This window comes from Schistocerca americana, chromosome 2 (genome assembly GCF_021461395.2).
Source record: "Schistocerca americana isolate TAMUIC-IGC-003095 chromosome 2, iqSchAmer2.1, whole genome shotgun sequence".
In the NCBI taxonomy this organism is placed as follows: Eukaryota; Metazoa; Arthropoda; class Insecta; order Orthoptera; family Acrididae; genus Schistocerca; species Schistocerca americana.
The window spans coordinates 352,820,287-352,842,253 of record NC_060120.1 but is presented as its reverse complement, the minus strand read 5'-3'; the positions used below and the strand labels follow the sequence as shown (position 1 = coordinate 352,842,253).

Here is a 21,967-nt window from a genome sequence, read left to right as displayed (position 1 = left end):
GACAGGGAGAACGCTGGCTGAGCTGCAGCCCTACATGGTGAGACCATCAAAGGTGGCGTCATTCACATGCAGTGCGTATTCGGAACGAATAGGCTCGTTGGTCTAGGGGTATGATTCCTGCTTCGGGTGCAGGAGGTTCCGGGTTCAAATCCCGGACGAGCCCTTGCGTTTTGTACAACGGTGTGGTAACAAATCGCATGGCGGTGGCTGTTTCGCGCATTTCCAGGCCTCCAAGTCAGCGCTAAAATCCGACAACCAGTTCTGAAACCGTTTCATGTTTCATTTGAGCCATGTGCACCCTGCTGATGGAACGTTTGAAGTTGATTTAAATGGTCACAGTAGAGATCGTAGCAAGTGTCTTGCTGAGTGCGACGAAAACGGGTTTCCGCCCGCAATCGAGCCGGGGACCTTCTGCGTGTTCGGCACGGCGCCTGGGCTCGGCGGCAGCTGCTGCTCTTTCCTTCCTTACGAGATACCGTCGATTCGCGCAGTCGTTATTGCAAAAGATGTCACCAAAGGCAATCGCTTCGTTAGCGGCACTTTGCCTGGGCTCGGCGGCAGCTCTACATGGAGGCACCAGCAGCCCAGCCAGGCCGCCGCCGGCACCGGTGCGCTACAGCGCAACGAGCCGGCGGCCGCCCTGCAATGCCCCTGTCGTTGCATATTCCACCCGCCCCATATCCTCTCCATGTCTGACTCACTACCCCAAATGACACTGCAGTCGACGTGCTTATTACTATCGCTTTTGGAAGAACCAAGGCGCAGTATTCTAGTGTCGAACCGGTACTGCAAATTGGGATTAAGCAAAAATTTATTGTGTGGTCGAGCGACAGCCTCGGCTCGCTCCTCCTACATGATCGCTTCTTGTGCGGAATAATTCCTAGCTCGCCGATGGCTTCAGAGTTGGTCTTCTCGAAGTTTTGCTTTCGCACTGCATTCCGCAATCTTTTCGTTATGAGTTGTGTGCTTCGGTTTCCCGACTTTCTTGTGTTTAGTGTGTTTGGCTTCTCTTAACCCTTAGCCACCGCTTGCCGAAATTTCCACACTATCATCTGTCGATCTGCAGAGCTCGATGAAGGCATCGCGGCCGTTCCTGAGCTCGTGGAACGGTCGAATCTGTAGTTGTTTCCAGATCTCTCCCACACAACGGCCTCCCAGAAGCTTGGATTACAGAAGTACGCCACTACTCCCAGCCGGAGATTCACGATTGAAAGCAGAATGACATGAGCTACACGCAGCTCCGATTTTTTTTTTTTTTTTTGTGTCTGACCTACTTTGAAAGACTTTGTAGTCGATTTACTTACTACTATCGCTGTTGGAAACCAGGTGATAACCGCACAGTATTTTAGAGACGATCAGGTAATGAAAATTTAGAATAAGTAAAACAGTATCAAAAGAAGTTGTGTGGTGGAGCAGCACATGCAATTCACGCTTCCTAGATAATCGTTACTGCATAGAATAATTCTTTTGTCTGCGGCGTCTTCAGTATCCGTCTTCTGGAAATTTTGCTTGCAGCATATTTTGCAATCTTTTCGTTATGAGTTGGTGCTTGGTTTCCCGATGTTCTTTTGTTTAGTGCATTCGCCTCCTCTTAACCCTGAGAAACCACATACCGAAACTGAGGCACTGCCGGCTGTTCATAAGCAGTGCTCGATGAAGTTATTTCGCTTTTTATTCGTTGCCTTTAATATTCTTCTCAACAGTGGTGAGTGCTGCCTGCAGAAAGCGTTTATCTTGCGAATTCGCGTGAAAGTTTGTGTTCCCTGTGAGGCCCACTACTTGGGATTAACTTGACTGCTCCAGCCAGGTGGCTCGTTGGTCTAGGGGTATGATTCCTGCTTTGGGTGCAGGAGGTCCCGGGTTCAAATCCCGGACGAGCCCTGCCATTTTGACCGTGCTGAAGCGTAGGTGGAACTCAGCCCCGGTTGCAGCTCCTCAATGAAGAGTAGACGCCTGTTATAGCACGTGGATATAACAAGAATGCGGCACCAGTAAAGTACGTAGGTGGAATTCGGTAGAAAGGCAGACGGTAATTTTGCATGCAACGGAAAACAAGGTTGTCTTTGCGGGATATGTGCACCGTGAGTGGAGATTCAGCTTAATTGTGCGACAGTCTACCCTCATCTTACTAGCGACGGCAACAACCAAGGGGTGGCATGTAAGATTGAGCGTGGCTAAGAGTTTCTCATTATTAGTTAGCATCACACTTTGACAGAGCTGTGACAAGGCGAGTAGGGTGAGCTCAGGAAAGCCAGTAGCAAGCGCACTTGAAGTAGCCCTGAAGAACCGGATTATAAATTTTGCCAGCCATAATGGAGCTAGGGGCGTTCTCAGTTACCAAATACCGGTGCAATAAGAGAGCTACAGTATTTGACAGTAAAATGACGCCCTATCCGTCTAGCATACAACATTGCTTGTCTCTGCATACGCGGACGTGAGGTCATCTCGGAAATGAAATCCGAAATATAGATTAAAATTGTTGTGTTCCCGCCCGGGATCGAACCGGGGACCTTCTGCGTGTAAAGCAGACGTGATAACCGCTACACCACGGAAACGACGGTTCTTTTCATGTACCACCCGGAGACTCGTAATAGCAACAGTTTTTCTTCTGTGTTAGCAAGGGCATCGGCTACGAGCTCCCTCCGATTCGCGAAGTTCCTGCAGTAAAAGACGTCGATGAAAACAATCCAACCGCGACAGACAGGGAGAACGCTGGCTGAGCTGCAGCCCTACATGGTGAGACCATCAAAGGTGGCGTCATTCACATGCAGTGCGTATTCGGAACGAATAGGCTCGTTGGTCTAGGGGTATGATTCCTGCTTCGGGTGCAGGAGGTTCCGGGTTCAAATCCCGGACGAGCCCTTGCGTTTTGTACAACGGTGTGGTAACAAATCGCATGGCGGTGGCTGTTTCGCGCATTTCCAGGCCTCCAAGTCAGCGCTAAAATCCGACAACCAGTTCTGAAACCGTTTCATGTTTCATTTGAGCCATGTGCACCCTGCTGATGGAACGTTTGAAGTTGATTTAAATGGTCACAGTAGAGATCGTAGCAAGTGTCTTGCTGAGTGCGACGAAAACGGGTTTCCGCCCGCAATCGAGCCGGGGACCTTCTGCGTGTTCGGCACGGCGCCTGGGCTCGGCGGCAGCTGCTGCTCTTTCCTTCCTTACGAGATACCGTCGATTCGCGCAGTCGTTATTGCAAAAGATGTCACCAAAGGCAATCGCTTCGTTAGCGGCACTTTGCCTGGGCTCGGCGGCAGCTCTACATGGAGGCACCAGCAGCCCAGCCAGGCCGCCGCCGGCACCGGTGCGCTACAGCGCAACGAGCCGGCGGCCGCCCTGCAATGCCCCTGTCGTTGCATATTCCACCCGCCCCATATCCTCTCCATGTCTGACTCACTACCCCAAATGACACTGCAGTCGACGTGCTTATTACTATCGCTTTTGGAAGAACCAAGGCGCAGTATTCTAGTGTCGAACCGGTACTGCAAATTGGGATTAAGCAAAAATTTATTGTGTGGTCGAGCGACAGCCTCGGCTCGCTCCTCCTACATGATCGCTTCTTGTGCGGAATAATTCCTAGCTCGCCGATGGCTTCAGAGTTGGTCTTCTCGAAGTTTTGCTTTCGCACTGCATTCCGCAATCTTTTCGTTATGAGTTGTGTGCTTCGGTTTCCCGACTTTCTTGTGTTTAGTGTGTTTGGCTTCTCTTAACCCTTAGCCACCGCTTGCCGAAATTTCCACACTATCATCTGTCGATCTGCAGAGCTCGATGAAGGCATCGCGGCCGTTCCTGAGCTCGTGGAACGGTCGAATCTGTAGTTGTTTCCAGATCTCTCCCACACAACGGCCTCCCAGAAGCTTGGATTACAGAAGTACGCCACTACTCCCAGCCGGAGATTCACGATTGAAAGCAGAATGACATGAGCTACACGCAGCTCCGATTTTTTTTTTTTTTTTTGTGTCTGACCTACTTTGAAAGACTTTGTAGTCGATTTACTTACTACTATCGCTGTTGGAAACCAGGTGATAACCGCACAGTATTTTAGAGACGATCAGGTAATGAAAATTTAGAATAAGTAAAACAGTATCAAAAGAAGTTGTGTGGTGGAGCAGCACATGCAATTCACGCTTCCTAGATAATCGTTACTGCATAGAATAATTCTTTTGTCTGCGGCGTCTTCAGTATCCGTCTTCTGGAAATTTTGCTTGCAGCATATTTTGCAATCTTTTCGTTATGAGTTGGTGCTTGGTTTCCCGATGTTCTTTTGTTTAGTGCATTCGCCTCCTCTTAACCCTGAGAAACCACATACCGAAACTGAGGCACTGCCGGCTGTTCATAAGCAGTGCTCGATGAAGTTATTTCGCTTTTTATTCGTTGCCTTTAATATTCTTCTCAACAGTGGTGAGTGCTGCCTGCAGAAAGCGTTTATCTTGCGAATTCGCGTGAAAGTTTGTGTTCCCTGTGAGGCCCACTACTTGGGATTAACTTGACTGCTCCAGCCAGGTGGCTCGTTGGTCTAGGGGTATGATTCCTGCTTTGGGTGCAGGAGGTCCCGGGTTCAAATCCCGGACGAGCCCTGCCATTTTGACCGTGCTGAAGCGTAGGTGGAACTCAGCCCCGGTTGCAGCTCCTCAATGAAGAGTAGACGCCTGTTATAGCACGTGGATATAACAAGAATGCGGCACCAGTAAAGTACGTAGGTGGAATTCGGTAGAAAGGCAGACGGTAATTTTGCATGCAACGGAAAACAAGGTTGTCTTTGCGGGATATGTGCACCGTGAGTGGAGATTCAGCTTAATTGTGCGACAGTCTACCCTCATCTTACTAGCGACGGCAACAACCAAGGGGTGGCATGTAAGATTGAGCGTGGCTAAGAGTTTCTCATTATTAGTTAGCATCACACTTTGACAGAGCTGTGACAAGGCGAGTAGGGTGAGCTCAGGAAAGCCAGTAGCAAGCGCACTTGAAGTAGCCCTGAAGAACCGGATTATAAATTTTGCCAGCCATAATGGAGCTAGGGGCGTTCTCAGTTACCAAATACCGGTGCAATAAGAGAGCTACAGTATTTGACAGTAAAATGACGCCCTATCCGTCTAGCATACAACATTGCTTGTCTCTGCATACGCGGACGTGAGGTCATCTCGGAAATGAAATCCGAAATATAGATTAAAATTGTTGTGTTCCCGCCCGGGATCGAACCGGGGACCTTCTGCGTGTAAAGCAGACGTGATAACCGCTACACCACGGAAACGACGGTTCTTTTCATGTACCACCCGGAGACTCGTAATAGCAACAGTTTTTCTTCTGTGTTAGCAAGGGCATCGGCTACGAGCTCCCTCCGATTCGCGAAGTTCCTGCAGTAAAAGACGTCGATGAAAACAATCCAACCGCGACAGACAGGGAGATCGCTGGCTGAGCTGCAGCCCTACATGGTGAGACCATCAAAGGTGGCGTCATTCACATGCAGTGCGTATTCGGAACGAATAGGCTCGTTGGTCTAGGGGTATGATTCCTGCTTCGGGTGCAGGAGGTTCCGGGTTCAAATCCCGGACGAGCCCTTGCGTTTTGTACAACGGTGTGGTAACAAATCGCATGGCGGTGGCTGTTTCGCGCATTTCCAGGCCTCCAAGTCAGCGCTAAAATCCGACAACCAGTTCTGAAACCGTTTCATGTTTCATTTGAGCCATGTGCACCCTGCTGATGGAACGTTTGAAGTTGATTTAAATGGTCACAGTAGAGATCGTAGCAAGTGTCTTGCTGAGTGCGACGAAAACGGGTTTCCGCCCGCAATCGAGCCGGGGACCTTCTGCGTGTTCGGCACGGCGCCTGGGCTCGGCGGCAGCTGCTGCTCTTTCCTTCCTTACGAGATACCGTCGATTCGCGCAGTCGTTATTGCAAAAGATGTCACCAAAGGCAATCGCTTCGTTAGCGGCACTTTGCCTGGGCTCGGCGGCAGCTCTACATGGAGGCACCAGCAGCCCAGCCAGGCCGCCGCCGGCACCGGTGCGCTACAGCGCAACGAGCCGGCGGCCGCCCTGCAATGCCCCTGTCGTTGCATATTCCACCCGCCCCATATCCTCTCCATGTCTGACTCACTACCCCAAATGACACTGCAGTCGACGTGCTTATTACTATCGCTTTTGGAAGAACCAAGGCGCAGTATTCTAGTGTCGAACCGGTACTGCAAATTGGGATTAAGCAAAAATTTATTGTGTGGTCGAGCGACAGCCTCGGCTCGCTCCTCCTACATGATCGCTTCTTGTGCGGAATAATTCCTAGCTCGCCGATGGCTTCAGAGTTGGTCTTCTCGAAGTTTTGCTTTCGCACTGCATTCCGCAATCTTTTCGTTATGAGTTGTGTGCTTCGGTTTCCCGACTTTCTTGTGTTTAGTGTGTTTGGCTTCTCTTAACCCTTAGCCACCGCTTGCCGAAATTTCCACACTATCATCTGTCGATCTGCAGAGCTCGATGAAGGCATCGCGGCCGTTCCTGAGCTCGTGGAACGGTCGAATCTGTAGTTGTTTCCAGATCTCTCCCACACAACGGCCTCCCAGAAGCTTGGATTACAGAAGTACGCCACTACTCCCAGCCGGAGATTCACGATTGAAAGCAGAATGACATGAGCTACACGCAGCTCCGATTTTTTTTTTTTTTTTTGTGTCTGACCTACTTTGAAAGACTTTGTAGTCGATTTACTTACTACTATCGCTGTTGGAAACCAGGTGATAACCGCACAGTATTTTAGAGACGATCAGGTAATGAAAATTTAGAATAAGTAAAACAGTATCAAAAGAAGTTGTGTGGTGGAGCAGCACATGCAATTCACGCTTCCTAGATAATCGTTACTGCATAGAATAATTCTTTTGTCTGCGGCGTCTTCAGTATCCGTCTTCTGGAAATTTTGCTTGCAGCATATTTTGCAATCTTTTCGTTATGAGTTGGTGCTTGGTTTCCCGATGTTCTTTTGTTTAGTGCATTCGCCTCCTCTTAACCCTGAGAAACCACATACCGAAACTGAGGCACTGCCGGCTGTTCATAAGCAGTGCTCGATGAAGTTATTTCGCTTTTTATTCGTTGCCTTTAATATTCTTCTCAACAGTGGTGAGTGCTGCCTGCAGAAAGCGTTTATCTTGCGAATTCGCGTGAAAGTTTGTGTTCCCTGTGAGGCCCACTACTTGGGATTAACTTGACTGCTCCAGCCAGGTGGCTCGTTGGTCTAGGGGTATGATTCCTGCTTTGGGTGCAGGAGGTCCCGGGTTCAAATCCCGGACGAGCCCTGCCATTTTGACCGTGCTGAAGCGTAGGTGGAACTCAGCCCCGGTTGCAGCTCCTCAATGAAGAGTAGACGCCTGTTATAGCACGTGGATATAACAAGAATGCGGCACCAGTAAAGTACGTAGGTGGAATTCGGTAGAAAGGCAGACGGTAATTTTGCATGCAACGGAAAACAAGGTTGTCTTTGCGGGATATGTGCACCGTGAGTGGAGATTCAGCTTAATTGTGCGACAGTCTACCCTCATCTTACTAGCGACGGCAACAACCAAGGGGTGGCATGTAAGATTGAGCGTGGCTAAGAGTTTCTCATTATTAGTTAGCATCACACTTTGACAGAGCTGTGACAAGGCGAGTAGGGTGAGCTCAGGAAAGCCAGTAGCAAGCGCACTTGAAGTAGCCCTGAAGAACCGGATTATAAATTTTGCCAGCCATAATGGAGCTAGGGGCGTTCTCAGTTACCAAATACCGGTGCAATAAGAGAGCTACAGTATTTGACAGTAAAATGACGCCCTATCCGTCTAGCATACAACATTGCTTGTCTCTGCATACGCGGACGTGAGGTCATCTCGGAAATGAAATCCGAAATATAGATTAAAATTGTTGTGTTCCCGCCCGGGATCGAACCGGGGACCTTCTGCGTGTAAAGCAGACGTGATAACCGCTACACCACGGAAACGACGGTTCTTTTCATGTACCACCCGGAGACTCGTAATAGCAACAGTTTTTCTTCTGTGTTAGCAAGGGCATCGGCTACGAGCTCCCTCCGATTCGCGAAGTTCCTGCAGTAAAAGACGTCGATGAAAACAATCCAACCGCGACAGACAGGGAGATCGCTGGCTGAGCTGCAGCCCTACATGGTGAGACCATCAAAGGTGGCGTCATTCACATGCAGTGCGTATTCGGAACGAATAGGCTCGTTGGTCTAGGGGTATGATTCCTGCTTCGGGTGCAGGAGGTTCCGGGTTCAAATCCCGGACGAGCCCTTGCGTTTTGTACAACGGTGTGGTAACAAATCGCATGGCGGTGGCTGTTTCGCGCATTTCCAGGCCTCCAAGTCAGCGCTAAAATCCGACAACCAGTTCTGAAACCGTTTCATGTTTCATTTGAGCCATGTGCACCCTGCTGATGGAACGTTTGAAGTTGATTTAAATGGTCACAGTAGAGATCGTAGCAAGTGTCTTGCTGAGTGCGACGAAAACGGGTTTCCGCCCGCAATCGAGCCGGGGACCTTCTGCGTGTTCGGCACGGCGCCTGGGCTCGGCGGCAGCTGCTGCTCTTTCCTTCCTTACGAGATACCGTCGATTCGCGCAGTCGTTATTGCAAAAGATGTCACCAAAGGCAATCGCTTCGTTAGCGGCACTTTGCCTGGGCTCGGCGGCAGCTCTACATGGAGGCACCAGCAGCCCAGCCAGGCCGCCGCCGGCACCGGTGCGCTACAGCGCAACGAGCCGGCGGCCGCCCTGCAATGCCCCTGTCGTTGCATATTCCACCCGCCCCATATCCTCTCCATGTCTGACTCACTACCCCAAATGACACTGCAGTCGACGTGCTTATTACTATCGCTTTTGGAAGAACCAAGGCGCAGTATTCTAGTGTCGAACCGGTACTGCAAATTGGGATTAAGCAAAAATTTATTGTGTGGTCGAGCGACAGCCTCGGCTCGCTCCTCCTACATGATCGCTTCTTGTGCGGAATAATTCCTAGCTCGCCGATGGCTTCAGAGTTGGTCTTCTCGAAGTTTTGCTTTCGCACTGCATTCCGCAATCTTTTCGTTATGAGTTGTGTGCTTCGGTTTCCCGACTTTCTTGTGTTTAGTGTGTTTGGCTTCTCTTAACCCTTAGCCACCGCTTGCCGAAATTTCCACACTATCATCTGTCGATCTGCAGAGCTCGATGAAGGCATCGCGGCCGTTCCTGAGCTCGTGGAACGGTCGAATCTGTAGTTGTTTCCAGATCTCTCCCACACAACGGCCTCCCAGAAGCTTGGATTACAGAAGTACGCCACTACTCCCAGCCGGAGATTCACGATTGAAAGCAGAATGACATGAGCTACACGCAGCTCCGATTTTTTTTTTTTTTTTTGTGTCTGACCTACTTTGAAAGACTTTGTAGTCGATTTACTTACTACTATCGCTGTTGGAAACCAGGTGATAACCGCACAGTATTTTAGAGACGATCAGGTAATGAAAATTTAGAATAAGTAAAACAGTATCAAAAGAAGTTGTGTGGTGGAGCAGCACATGCAATTCACGCTTCCTAGATAATCGTTACTGCATAGAATAATTCTTTTGTCTGCGGCGTCTTCAGTATCCGTCTTCTGGAAATTTTGCTTGCAGTATATTTTGCAATCTTTTCGTTATGAGTTGGTGCTTGGTTTCCCGATGTTCTTTTGTTTAGTGCATTCGCCTCCTCTTAACCCTGAGAAACCACATACCGAAACTGAGGCACTGCCGGCTGTTCATAAGCAGTGCTCGATGAAGTTATTTCGCTTTTTATTCGTTGCCTTTAATATTCTTCTCAACAGTGGTGAGTGCTGCCTGCAGAAAGCGTTTATCTTGCGAATTCGCGTGAAAGTTTGTGTTCCCTGTGAGGCCCACTACTTGGGATTAACTTGACTGCTCCAGCCAGGTGGCTCGTTGGTCTAGGGGTATGATTCCTGCTTTGGGTGCAGGAGGTCCCGGGTTCAAATCCCGGACGAGCCCTGCCATTTTGACCGTGCTGAAGCGTAGGTGGAACTCAGCCCCGGTTGCAGCTCCTCAATGAAGAGTAGACGCCTGTTATAGCACGTGGATATAACAAGAATGCGGCACCAGTAAAGTACGTAGGTGGAATTCGGTAGAAAGGCAGACGGTAATTTTGCATGCAACGGAAAACAAGGTTGTCTTTGCGGGATATGTGCACCGTGAGTGGAGATTCAGCTTAATTGTGCGACAGTCTACCCTCATCTTACTAGCGACGGCAACAACCAAGGGGTGGCATGTAAGATTGAGCGTGGCTAAGAGTTTCTCATTATTAGTTAGCATCACACTTTGACAGAGCTGTGACAAGGCGAGTAGGGTGAGCTCAGGAAAGCCAGTAGCAAGCGCACTTGAAGTAGCCCTGAAGAACCGGATTATAAATTTTGCCAGCCATAATGGAGCTAGGGGCGTTCTCAGTTACCAAATACCGGTGCAATAAGAGAGCTACAGTATTTGACAGTAAAATGACGCCCTATCCGTCTAGCATACAACATTGCTTGTCTCTGCATACGCGGACGTGAGGTCATCTCGGAAATGAAATCCGAAATATAGATTAAAATTGTTGTGTTCCCGCCCGGGATCGAACCGGGGACCTTCTGCGTGTAAAGCAGACGTGATAACCGCTACACCACGGAAACGACGGTTCTTTTCATGTACCACCCGGAGACTCGTAATAGCAACAGTTTTTCTTCTGTGTTAGCAAGGGCATCGGCTACGAGCTCCCTCCGATTCGCGAAGTTCCTGCAGTAAAAGACGTCGATGAAAACAATCCAACCGCGACAGACAGGGAGATCGCTGGCTGAGCTGCAGCCCTACATGGTGAGACCATCAAAGGTGGCGTCATTCACATGCAGTGCGTATTCGGAACGAATAGGCTCGTTGGTCTAGGGGTATGATTCCTGCTTCGGGTGCAGGAGGTTCCGGGTTCAAATCCCGGACGAGCCCTTGCGTTTTGTACAACGGTGTGGTAACAAATCGCATGGCGGTGGCTGTTTCGCGCATTTCCAGGCCTCCAAGTCAGCGCTAAAATCCGACAACCAGTTCTGAAACCGTTTCATGTTTCATTTGAGCCATGTGCACCCTGCTGATGGAACGTTTGAAGTTGATTTAAATGGTCACAGTAGAGATCGTAGCAAGTGTCTTGCTGAGTGCGACGAAAACGGGTTTCCGCCCGCAATCGAGCCGGGGACCTTCTGCGTGTTCGGCACGGCGCCTGGGCTCGGCGGCAGCTGCTGCTCTTTCCTTCCTTACGAGATACCGTCGATTCGCGCAGTCGTTATTGCAAAAGATGTCACCAAAGGCAATCGCTTCGTTAGCGGCACTTTGCCTGGGCTCGGCGGCAGCTCTACATGGAGGCACCAGCAGCCCAGCCAGGCCGCCGCCGGCACCGGTGCGCTACAGCGCAACGAGCCGGCGGCCGCCCTGCAATGCCCCTGTCGTTGCATATTCCACCCGCCCCATATCCTCTCCATGTCTGACTCACTACCCCAAATGACACTGCAGTCGACGTGCTTATTACTATCGCTTTTGGAAGAACCAAGGCGCAGTATTCTAGTGTCGAACCGGTACTGCAAATTGGGATTAAGCAAAAATTTATTGTGTGGTCGAGCGACAGCCTCGGCTCGCTCCTCCTACATGATCGCTTCTTGTGCGGAATAATTCCTAGCTCGCCGATGGCTTCAGAGTTGGTCTTCTCGAAGTTTTGCTTTCGCACTGCATTCCGCAATCTTTTCGTTATGAGTTGTGTGCTTCGGTTTCCCGACTTTCTTGTGTTTAGTGTGTTTGGCTTCTCTTAACCCTTAGCCACCGCTTGCCGAAATTTCCACACTATCATCTGTCGATCTGCAGAGCTCGATGAAGGCATCGCGGCCGTTCCTGAGCTCGTGGAACGGTCGAATCTGTAGTTGTTTCCAGATCTCTCCCACACAACGGCCTCCCAGAAGCTTGGATTACAGAAGTACGCCACTACTCCCAGCCGGAGATTCACGATTGAAAGCAGAATGACATGAGCTACACGCAGCTCCGATTTTTTTTTTTTTTTTTGTGTCTGACCTACTTTGAAAGACTTTGTAGTCGATTTACTTACTACTATCGCTGTTGGAAACCAGGTGATAACCGCACAGTATTTTAGAGACGATCAGGTAATGAAAATTTAGAATAAGTAAAACAGTATCAAAAGAAGTTGTGTGGTGGAGCAGCACATGCAATTCACGCTTCCTAGATAATCGTTACTGCATAGAATAATTCTTTTGTCTGCGGCGTCTTCAGTATCCGTCTTCTGGAAATTTTGCTTGCAGCATATTTTGCAATCTTTTCGTTATGAGTTGGTGCTTGGTTTCCCGATGTTCTTTTGTTTAGTGCATTCGCCTCCTCTTAACCCTGAGAAACCACATACCGAAACTGAGGCACTGCCGGCTGTTCATAAGCAGTGCTCGATGAAGTTATTTCGCTTTTTATTCGTTGCCTTTAATATTCTTCTCAACAGTGGTGAGTGCTGCCTGCAGAAAGCGTTTATCTTGCGAATTCGCGTGAAAGTTTGTGTTCCCTGTGAGGCCCACTACTTGGGATTAACTTGACTGCTCCAGCCAGGTGGCTCGTTGGTCTAGGGGTATGATTCCTGCTTTGGGTGCAGGAGGTCCCGGGTTCAAATCCCGGACGAGCCCTGCCATTTTGACCGTGCTGAAGCGTAGGTGGAACTCAGCCCCGGTTGCAGCTCCTCAATGAAGAGTAGACGCCTGTTATAGCACGTGGATATAACAAGAATGCGGCACCAGTAAAGTACGTAGGTGGAATTCGGTAGAAAGGCAGACGGTAATTTTGCATGCAACGGAAAACAAGGTTGTCTTTGCGGGATATGTGCACCGTGAGTGGAGATTCAGCTTAATTGTGCGACAGTCTACCCTCATCTTACTAGCGACGGCAACAACCAAGGGGTGGCATGTAAGATTGAGCGTGGCTAAGAGTTTCTCATTATTAGTTAGCATCACACTTTGACAGAGCTGTGACAAGGCGAGTAGGGTGAGCTCAGTAAAGCCAGTAGCAAGCGCACTTGAAGTAGCCCTGAAGAACCGGATTATAAATTTTGCCAGCCATAATGGAGCTAGGGGCGTTCTCAGTTACCAAATACCGGTGCAATAAGAGAGCTACAGTATTTGACAGTAAAATGACGCCCTATCCGTCTAGCATACAACATTGCTTGTCTCTGCATACGCGGACGTGAGGTCATCTCGGAAATGAAATCCGAAATATAGATTAAAATTGTTGTGTTCCCGCCCGGGATCGAACCGGGGACCTTCTGCGTGTAAAGCAGACGTGATAACCGCTACACCACGGAAACGACGGTTCTTTTCATGTACCACCCGGAGACTCGTAATAGCAACAGTTTTTCTTCTGTGTTAGCAAGGGCATCGGCTACGAGCTCCCTCCGATTCGCGAAGTTCCTGCAGTAAAAGACGTCGATGAAAACAATCCAACCGCGACAGACAGGGAGAACGCTGGCTGAGCTGCAGCCCTACATGGTGAGACCATCAAAGGTGGCGTCATTCACATGCAGTGCGTATTCGGAACGAATAGGCTCGTTGGTCTAGGGGTATGATTCCTGCTTCGGGTGCAGGAGGTTCCGGGTTCAAATCCCGGACGAGCCCTTGCGTTTTGTACAACGGTGTGGTAACAAATCGCATGGCGGTGGCTGTTTCGCGCATTTCCAGGCCTCCAAGTCAGCGCTAAAATCCGACAACCAGTTCTGAAACCGTTTCATGTTTCATTTGAGCCATGTGCACCCTGCTGATGGAACGTTTGAAGTTGATTTAAATGGTCACAGTAGAGATCGTAGCAAGTGTCTTGCTGAGTGCGACGAAAACGGGTTTCCGCCCGCAATCGAGCCGGGGACCTTCTGCGTGTTCGGCACGGCGCCTGGGCTCGGCGGCAGCTGCTGCTCTTTCCTTCCTTACGAGATACCGTCGATTCGCGCAGTCGTTATTGCAAAAGATGTCACCAAAGGCAATCGCTTCGTTAGCGGCACTTTGCCTGGGCTCGGCGGCAGCTCTACATGGAGGCACCAGCAGCCCAGCCAGGCCGCCGCCGGCACCGGTGCGCTACAGCGCAACGAGCCGGCGGCCGCCCTGCAATGCCCCTGTCGTTGCATATTCCACCCGCCCCATATCCTCTCCATGTCTGACTCACTACCCCAAATGACACTGCAGTCGACGTGCTTATTACTATCGCTTTTGGAAGAACCAAGGCGCAGTATTCTAGTGTCGAACCGGTACTGCAAATTGGGATTAAGCAAAAATTTATTGTGTGGTCGAGCGACAGCCTCGGCTCGCTCCTCCTACATGATCGCTTCTTGTGCGGAATAATTCCTAGCTCGCCGATGGCTTCAGAGTTGGTCTTCTCGAAGTTTTGCTTTCGCACTGCATTCCGCAATCTTTTCGTTATGAGTTGTGTGCTTCGGTTTCCCGACTTTCTTGTGTTTAGTGTGTTTGGCTTCTCTTAACCCTTAGCCACCGCTTGCCGAAATTTCCACACTATCATCTGTCGATCTGCAGAGCTCGATGAAGGCATCGCGGCCGTTCCTGAGCTCGTGGAACGGTCGAATCTGTAGTTGTTTCCAGATCTCTCCCACACAACGGCCTCCCAGAAGCTTGGATTACAGAAGTACGCCACTACTCCCAGCCGGAGATTCACGATTGAAAGCAGAATGACATGAGCTACACGCAGCTCCGATTTTTTTTTTTTTTTTTGTGTCTGACCTACTTTGAAAGACTTTGTAGTCGATTTACTTACTACTATCGCTGTTGGAAACCAGGTGATAACCGCACAGTATTTTAGAGACGATCAGGTAATGAAAATTTAGAATAAGTAAAACAGTATCAAAAGAAGTTGTGTGGTGGAGCAGCACATGCAATTCACGCTTCCTAGATAATCGTTACTGCATAGAATAATTCTTTTGTCTGCGGCGTCTTCAGTATCCGTCTTCTGGAAATTTTGCTTGCAGCATATTTTGCAATCTTTTCGTTATGAGTTGGTGCTTGGTTTCCCGATGTTCTTTTGTTTAGTGCATTCGCCTCCTCTTAACCCTGAGAAACCACATACCGAAACTGAGGCACTGCCGGCTGTTCATAAGCAGTGCTCGATGAAGTTATTTCGCTTTTTATTCGTTGCCTTTAATATTCTTCTCAACAGTGGTGAGTGCTGCCTGCAGAAAGCGTTTATCTTGCGAATTCGCGTGAAAGTTTGTGTTCCCTGTGAGGCCCACTACTTGGGATTAACTTGACTGCTCCAGCCAGGTGGCTCGTTGGTCTAGGGGTATGATTCCTGCTTTGGGTGCAGGAGGTCCCGGGTTCAAATCCCGGACGAGCCCTGCCATTTTGACCGTGCTGAAGCGTAGGTGGAACTCAGCCCCGGTTGCAGCTCCTCAATGAAGAGTAGACGCCTGTTATAGCACGTGGATATAACAAGAATGCGGCACCAGTAAAGTACGTAGGTGGAATTCGGTAGAAAGGCAGACGGTAATTTTGCATGCAACGGAAAACAAGGTTGTCTTTGCGGGATATGTGCACCGTGAGTGGAGATTCAGCTTAATTGTGCGACAGTCTACCCTCATCTTACTAGCGACGGCAACAACCAAGGGGTGGCATGTAAGATTGAGCGTGGCTAAGAGTTTCTCATTATTAGTTAGCATCACACTTTGACAGAGCTGTGACAAGGCGAGTAGGGTGAGCTCAGGAAAGCCAGTAGCAAGCGCACTTGAAGTAGCCCTGAAGAACCGGATTATAAATTTTGCCAGCCATAATGGAGCTAGGGGCGTTCTCAGTTACCAAATACCGGTGCAATAAGAGAGCTACAGTATTTGACAGTAAAATGACGCCCTATCCGTCTAGCATACAACATTGCTTGTCTCTGCATACGCGGACGTGAGGTCATCTCGGAAATGAAATCCGAAATATAGATTAAAATTGTTGTGTTCCCGCCCGGGATCGAACCGGGGACCTTCTGCGTGTAAAGCAGACGTGATAACCGCTACACCACGGAAACGACGGTTCTTTTCATGTACCACCCGGAGACTCGTAATAGCAACAGTTTTTCTTCTGTGTTAGCAAGGGCATCGGCTACGAGCTCCCTCCGATTCGCGAAGTTCCTGCAGTAAAAGACGTCGATGAAAACAATCCAACCGCGACAGACAGGGAGATCGCTGGCTGAGCTGCAGCCCTACATGGTGAGACCATCAAAGGTGGCGTCATTCACATGCAGTGCGTATTCGGAACGAATAGGCTCGTTGGTCTAGGGGTATGATTCCTGCTTCGGGTGCAGGAGGTTCCGGGTTCAAATCCCGGACGAGCCCTTGCGTTTTGTACAACGGTGTGGTAACAAATCGCATGGCGGTGGCTGTTTCGCGCATTTCCAGGCCTCCAAGTCAGCGCTAAAATCCGACAACCAGTTCTGAAACCGTTTCATGTTTCATTTGAGCCATGTGCACCCTGCTGATGGAACGTTTGAAGTTGATTTAAATGGTCACAGTAGAGATCGTAGCAAGTGTCTTGCTGAGTGCGACGAAAACGGGTTTCCGCCCGCAATCGAGCCGGGGACCTTCTGCGTGTTCGGCACGGCGCCTGGGCTCGGCGGCAGCTGCTGCTCTTTCCTTCCTTACGAGATACCGTCGATTCGCGCAGTCGTTATTGCAAAAGATGTCACCAAAGGCAATCGCTTCGTTAGCGGCACTTTGCCTGGGCTCGGCGGCAGCTCTACATGGAGGCACCAGCAGCCCAGCCAGGCCGCCGCCGGCACCGGTGCGCTACAGCGCAACGAGCCGGCGGCCGCCCTGCAATGCCCCTGTCGTTGCATATTCCACCCGCCCCATATCCTCTCCATGTCTGACTCACTACCCCAAATGACACTGCAGTCGACGTGCTTATTACTATCGCTTTTGGAAGAACCAAGGCGCAGTATTCTAGTGTCGAACCGGTACTGCAAATTGGGATTAAGCAAAAATTTATTGTGTGGTCGAGCGACAGCCTCGGCTCGCTCCTCCTACATGATCGCTTCTTGTGCGGAATAATTCCTAGCTCGCCGATGGCTTCAGAGTTGGTCTTCTCGAAGTTTTGCTTTCGCACTGCATTCCGCAATCTTTTCGTTATGAGTTGTGTGCTTCGGTTTCCCGACTTTCTTGTGTTTAGTGTGTTTGGCTTCTCTTAACCCTTAGCCACCGCTTGCCGAAATTTCCACACTATCATCTGTCGATCTGCAGAGCTCGATGAAGGCATCGCGGCCGTTCCTGAGCTCGTGGAACGGTCGAATCTGTAGTTGTTTCCAGATCTCTCCCACACAACGGCCTCCCAGAAGCTTGGATTACAGAAGTACGCCACTACTCCCAGCCGGAGATTCGCGATTGAAAGCAGAATGACATGAGCTACACGCAGCTCCGATTTTTTTTTTTTTTTGTGTCTGACCTACTTTGAAAGACTTTGTAGTCGATTTACTTACTACTATCGCTGTTGGAAACCAGGTGATAACCGCACAGTATTTTAGAGACGATCAGGTAATGAAAATTTAGAATAAGTAAAACAGTATCAAAAGAAGTTGTGTGGTGGAGCAGCACATGCAATTCACGCTTCCTAGATAATCGTTACTGCATAGAATAATTCTTTTGTCTGCGGCGTCTTCAGTATCCGTCTTCTGGAAATTTTGCTTGCAGTATATTTTGCAATCTTTTCGTTATGAGTTGGTGCTTGGTTTCCCGATGTTCTTTTGTTTAGTGCATTCGCCTCCTCTTAACCCTGAGAAACCACATACCGAAACTGAGGCACTGCCGGCTGTTCATAAGCAGTGCTCGATGAAGTTATTTCGCTTTTTATTCGTTGCCTTTAATATTCTTCTCAACAGTGGTGAGTGCTGCCTGCAGAAAGCGTTTATCTTGCGAATTCGCGTGAAAGTTTGTGTTCCCTGTGAGGCCCACTACTTGGGATTAACTTGACTGCTCCAGCCGGGTGGCTCGTTGGTCTAGGGGTATGATTCCTGCTGTGGGTGCAGGAGGTCCCGGGTTCAAATCCCGGACGAGCCCTGCCATTTTGACCGTGCTGAAGCGTAGGTGGAACTCAGCCCCGGTTGCAGCTCCTCAATGAAGAGTAGACGCCTGTTATAGCACGTGGATATAACAAGAATGCGGCACCAGTAAAGTACGTAGGTGGAATTCGGTAGAAAGGCAGACGGTAATTTTGCATGCAACGGAAAACAAGGTTGTCTTTGCGGGATATGTGCACCGTGAGTGGAGATTCCGCTTAATTGTGCGACAGTCTACCCTCATCTTACTAGCGACGGCAACAACCAAGGGGTGGCATGTAAGATTGAGCGTGGCTAAGAGTTTCTCATTATTAGTTAGCATCACACTTTGACAGAGCTGTGACAAGGCGAGTAGGGTGAGCTCAGGAAAGCCAGTAGCAAGCGCACTTGAAGTAGCCCTGAAGAACCGGATTATAAATTTTGCCAGCCATAATGGAGCTAGGGGCGTTCTCAGTTACCAAATACCGGTGCAATAAGAGAGCTACAGTATTTGACAGTAAAATGACGCCCTATCCGTCTAGCATACAACATTGCTTGTCTCTGCATACGCGGACGTGAGGTCATCTCGGAAATGAAATCCGAAATATAGATTAAAATTGTTGTGTTCCCGCCCGGGATCGAACCGGGGACCTTCTGCGTGTAAAGCAGACTTGATAACCGCTACACCACGGAAACGACGGTTCTTTTCATGTACCACCCGGAGACTCGTAATAGCAACAGTTTTTCTTCTGTGTTAGCAAGGGCATCGGCTACGAGCTCCCTCCGATTCGCGAAGTTCCTGCAGTAAAAGACGTCGAGGAAAACAATCCAACCGCGACAGACAGGGAGAACGCTGGCTGAGCTGCAGCCCTACATGGTGAGACCATCAAAGGTGGCGTCATTCACATGCAGTGCGTTTTTCGGAACGAATAGGCTCGTTGGTCCAGTCGGCTTTTGGCGGCCGTGGTGTGCGGACCTCCGGCGTGTGCTGTGCGCTGCGGTCTGCTGTGCTCCGCTCGGTAAGTCAAGCGCCTGTTGCAGTAGTTACTGCGTTATTTGAGACTCTTGATGGATTCATATTAGAAGGAGAGATGGATCAGCCTAATAGGAGAGACACATTGAAATTTGTTTTTGACCAGAAAGGGCAGAGACCGAATTCGTTCGAAATTGAGACGTGGTTAGAAGAAGTTGTGAAAATTTCGTTTGAGGATATTATAGGTATTCACCTTTCAATTGTGAGTAGTATTGTGTATGTCAAGCTTAAAAACACGGAATTGTGTGACAAAATTGTTGAATCTAGTGGCGGAACATTTAAGTTCAAACATCACGATGGCAATGTTAGTGAAGTTCGTGTTACGCATGCTGGCTTTGGATTAAGAACTGTCCGTATCTTTGAGCTACCATTTGAAATCACCGCTGAGCAGATCAATTCCGTGATAGCTCCTTATGGGAGAATAATTAGCAATTTTGCAGAAAAGTGGTCTCCTGCTCACAAATTCCCCGTCTTGAATGGTATCAGGCAACTGCGAGTGGATTTACACAAGCACATACCCTCGTATATAAATGTTTGTGGTTATCGGGCTATAGTAATATATGATGGGCAGCCAAGAACCTGCGCGTCTTGCGGCGGCACAGGCCATGTCCGCTCGCAGTGTATACAACGCCGAGTGGCCCAGCTACCTGCGGGCGAAGCAGTGAGACCCCCGGCCATGTCAACGTTGCCTGTAACTTACGCAGCGGCAGCCGCTGGACAGCTCCATACGCGTGACGCTCCTGACGCTACTCGGGACGCTACCCAGGATGATGCAGCTCGCGACAATGAAGTGATAATGGAAGTTAGCGACTCGACGGCGACAACACAGCCAAAGAGTCAAGAAAAAGAACCAAATATCTCTGTTCAATTAGAACAAACTCCTGAACCGGTTATAGTCCTTCAGAATGAGCAGTCTCCAGAAAACCACAAGGAAACCAACCCATCACTTGCCAGAGAACAAGACCGAGCGCAAGAATCCCAAGATGTAATGGAAAACGATGAAACCTCCCCAAGAGTCAGTCCTCCAAGGAAACATAAAAAGAGGAGACTAGCTCATAAGGGAGCTGAACAACTGGCACCCCCTTTGCGAGAAAAAGCAAAGCAGATTAGCAACAAACTGCATGAAGAACAACATCGTAATCCGGTTCTGAGTATGCAGGCACCTGACCCCTTGCAAGCCAAATCAAATACACCATGCCCCATGTCAACGGAGCAGTCGTCAAACGAGAGGTTGAAGCTGATAGTAAATTTCGATGCAGACAAGGTTTTCCCTGATACTATAAATGCAGAAAAAGAGACATCGAAAGCTAATCAACACAAAACCTGGGCTGATGAATCGGATGAAATGCATCAAGATGAAGAATTGAACGAAACTGGAGGAACGGAACAGACTTCTGCCCCAAGAGATCAACTGAAGGCGATGAATACATCATTGCCGGAACATACATGTGAAAAAGGATTTTCCTCCGACAGCACTTCGTATGACGAATACTGACTTCGGTAATGAATAGGACAATATGAACGCAGCGCAAGCCTACAAAATCGCTACGTTGAACATTAATAAGATACGCTCCTCCCTGCATTTACAACATCTGCAAGACTTTCTATACGCTGCTGACGTTGATATACTACTGTTACAGGAAGTAACAGATATTAAATTAGAGAAGATACGTGGATACAACGCCACAATAAACCCCGGTTACGGTGCAGAGCTGGGAACCGCAATTCTCACGAAAGAAGGCATCCGTGTCACACAAATAGCAAAACTTGAAAACAGCAGAGGGGTTGCAGTGACTGTTAACAATGCCCGCATCATCAACGTTTATGCACCGTCAGGCAACAATAACAGGCGTGCTAGAGCGGATTTTTTTAGAAGGGAAATCGTTCATCTCTTCGGTACACGTCAAGATTATATAATCCTAGCCGGCGATTTTAATTCTGTACTTAGCCCGAAAGACCAGACACCGAATTTCAACAAGTCCGTAGAACTGGAAAGAATAGTCCACCAAATGCAGTTAACCGATACCTGGGAACATACCCATGGCGCACAGGCCGGTTTCACATATTTTAACAGTCACTCAGCAAGCAGGCTAGACAGAATTTACGTGTCGTCCAACCTTAAGAACCATGTACTCCAGTCTGAGGTCTGGCCCACTATGTTTTCTGACCATGCCGCGTACATCACCACAGTAAATTTGGAAAAACAAGAGACTTACCGAGCGAGGGGCGTATGGAAACTCAACATTACACATCTCCAAGATGAGGAATGTCGCGTAGCATTTACTAATGTGTGGCAAGAATGCGAGAAACGATTCCCGCGATACAGTTCTGCCATAGCTTGGTGGTTACAATGTGCGAAGCCTAAAATAAGAAGAATGCTGATGGATTACTCGCGACAGAAAAGTTTCTGGATTAAAAAGACGACTGAATTTTATTTTAGCTGCCTTAGAGACCTGTACACCTTGGACACACGATTAATGGAGAACTTTAGCCGGATTCAGAAAGTCAAAGCAAAACTTTTGGCGCTGAAGCGGCGACAGTCAGAAGGTTTTAAAGTCAGAGCGAGACTACGCAACATTGTAGAAGGGGAAGAAACGGCTATGTACCATGTAATGCGTGAGAATAAGAGAGGAAACAGAAAAATACTGACAGAAGTTAAGTTACCTGATGGGACCAGGCACACAAAACAGCATGAAATTCAAAACGCTGTTCATAAATATATCTCAGATATGATGTCCAACAAACCTACCGTCGACGAGGCGCGGCGTGATCTTGTTAGAAACGTATCAGGACGAATTAGTACAGAGCAAGTAGAAAATCTCATGGCCGAAATAGAAGAGGACGAATTGAAAGACGCAATAGCACAGAGTCCTAAAAATAAGT

The 21,967-nt window shown here is 49.0% G+C and overlaps 21 non-coding genes across 21 annotated transcripts; 14 read left to right on the top strand and 7 right to left on the bottom strand.

The window, feature by feature from the left end:
• The first annotated feature begins 91 nt into the window (after positions 1-91).
• Positions 92-163, top strand: Trnap-cgg. The gene has a single exon. It is a non-coding gene; the product is annotated as a tRNA-Pro (tRNA).
• A 1,646-nt stretch (positions 164-1,809) lies between these two features.
• Trnap-ugg lies at positions 1,810-1,881 on the top strand. The gene has a single exon. It is a non-coding gene; the product is annotated as a tRNA-Pro (tRNA).
• Positions 1,882-2,482: 601 nt separating this feature from the next.
• Trnav-uac lies at positions 2,483-2,555 on the bottom strand. The gene has a single exon. It is a non-coding gene; the product is annotated as a tRNA-Val (tRNA).
• Positions 2,556-2,790: 235 nt separating this feature from the next.
• On the top strand, positions 2,791-2,862 carry Trnap-cgg. The gene has a single exon. It is a non-coding gene; the product is annotated as a tRNA-Pro (tRNA).
• Positions 2,863-4,508: 1,646 nt separating this feature from the next.
• Trnap-ugg lies at positions 4,509-4,580 on the top strand. The gene has a single exon. It is a non-coding gene; the product is annotated as a tRNA-Pro (tRNA).
• Positions 4,581-5,181: 601 nt separating this feature from the next.
• Trnav-uac lies at positions 5,182-5,254 on the bottom strand. The gene has a single exon. It is a non-coding gene; the product is annotated as a tRNA-Val (tRNA).
• Positions 5,255-5,489: 235 nt separating this feature from the next.
• Positions 5,490-5,561, top strand: Trnap-cgg. Its single transcript has one exon. It is a non-coding gene; the product is annotated as a tRNA-Pro (tRNA).
• Positions 5,562-7,207: 1,646 nt separating this feature from the next.
• On the top strand, positions 7,208-7,279 carry Trnap-ugg. The gene has a single exon. It is a non-coding gene; the product is annotated as a tRNA-Pro (tRNA).
• Positions 7,280-7,880: 601 nt separating this feature from the next.
• Trnav-uac lies at positions 7,881-7,953 on the bottom strand. Its single transcript has one exon. It is a non-coding gene; the product is annotated as a tRNA-Val (tRNA).
• Positions 7,954-8,188: 235 nt separating this feature from the next.
• Trnap-cgg lies at positions 8,189-8,260 on the top strand. The gene has a single exon. It is a non-coding gene; the product is annotated as a tRNA-Pro (tRNA).
• A 1,646-nt stretch (positions 8,261-9,906) lies between these two features.
• On the top strand, positions 9,907-9,978 carry Trnap-ugg. Its single transcript has one exon. It is a non-coding gene; the product is annotated as a tRNA-Pro (tRNA).
• Positions 9,979-10,579: 601 nt separating this feature from the next.
• Trnav-uac lies at positions 10,580-10,652 on the bottom strand. The gene has a single exon. It is a non-coding gene; the product is annotated as a tRNA-Val (tRNA).
• Positions 10,653-10,887: 235 nt separating this feature from the next.
• Trnap-cgg lies at positions 10,888-10,959 on the top strand. Its single transcript has one exon. It is a non-coding gene; the product is annotated as a tRNA-Pro (tRNA).
• Positions 10,960-12,605: 1,646 nt separating this feature from the next.
• Trnap-ugg lies at positions 12,606-12,677 on the top strand. The gene has a single exon. It is a non-coding gene; the product is annotated as a tRNA-Pro (tRNA).
• A 601-nt stretch (positions 12,678-13,278) lies between these two features.
• Positions 13,279-13,351, bottom strand: Trnav-uac. Its single transcript has one exon. It is a non-coding gene; the product is annotated as a tRNA-Val (tRNA).
• A 235-nt stretch (positions 13,352-13,586) lies between these two features.
• Trnap-cgg lies at positions 13,587-13,658 on the top strand. Its single transcript has one exon. It is a non-coding gene; the product is annotated as a tRNA-Pro (tRNA).
• A 1,646-nt stretch (positions 13,659-15,304) lies between these two features.
• Trnap-ugg lies at positions 15,305-15,376 on the top strand. The gene has a single exon. It is a non-coding gene; the product is annotated as a tRNA-Pro (tRNA).
• A 601-nt stretch (positions 15,377-15,977) lies between these two features.
• Positions 15,978-16,050, bottom strand: Trnav-uac. The gene has a single exon. It is a non-coding gene; the product is annotated as a tRNA-Val (tRNA).
• A 235-nt stretch (positions 16,051-16,285) lies between these two features.
• On the top strand, positions 16,286-16,357 carry Trnap-cgg. The gene has a single exon. It is a non-coding gene; the product is annotated as a tRNA-Pro (tRNA).
• Positions 16,358-18,001: 1,644 nt separating this feature from the next.
• On the top strand, positions 18,002-18,073 carry Trnap-ugg. Its single transcript has one exon. It is a non-coding gene; the product is annotated as a tRNA-Pro (tRNA).
• A 601-nt stretch (positions 18,074-18,674) lies between these two features.
• Positions 18,675-18,747, bottom strand: Trnav-uac. The gene has a single exon. It is a non-coding gene; the product is annotated as a tRNA-Val (tRNA).
• Positions 18,748-21,967: the final 3,220 nt, after the last annotated feature.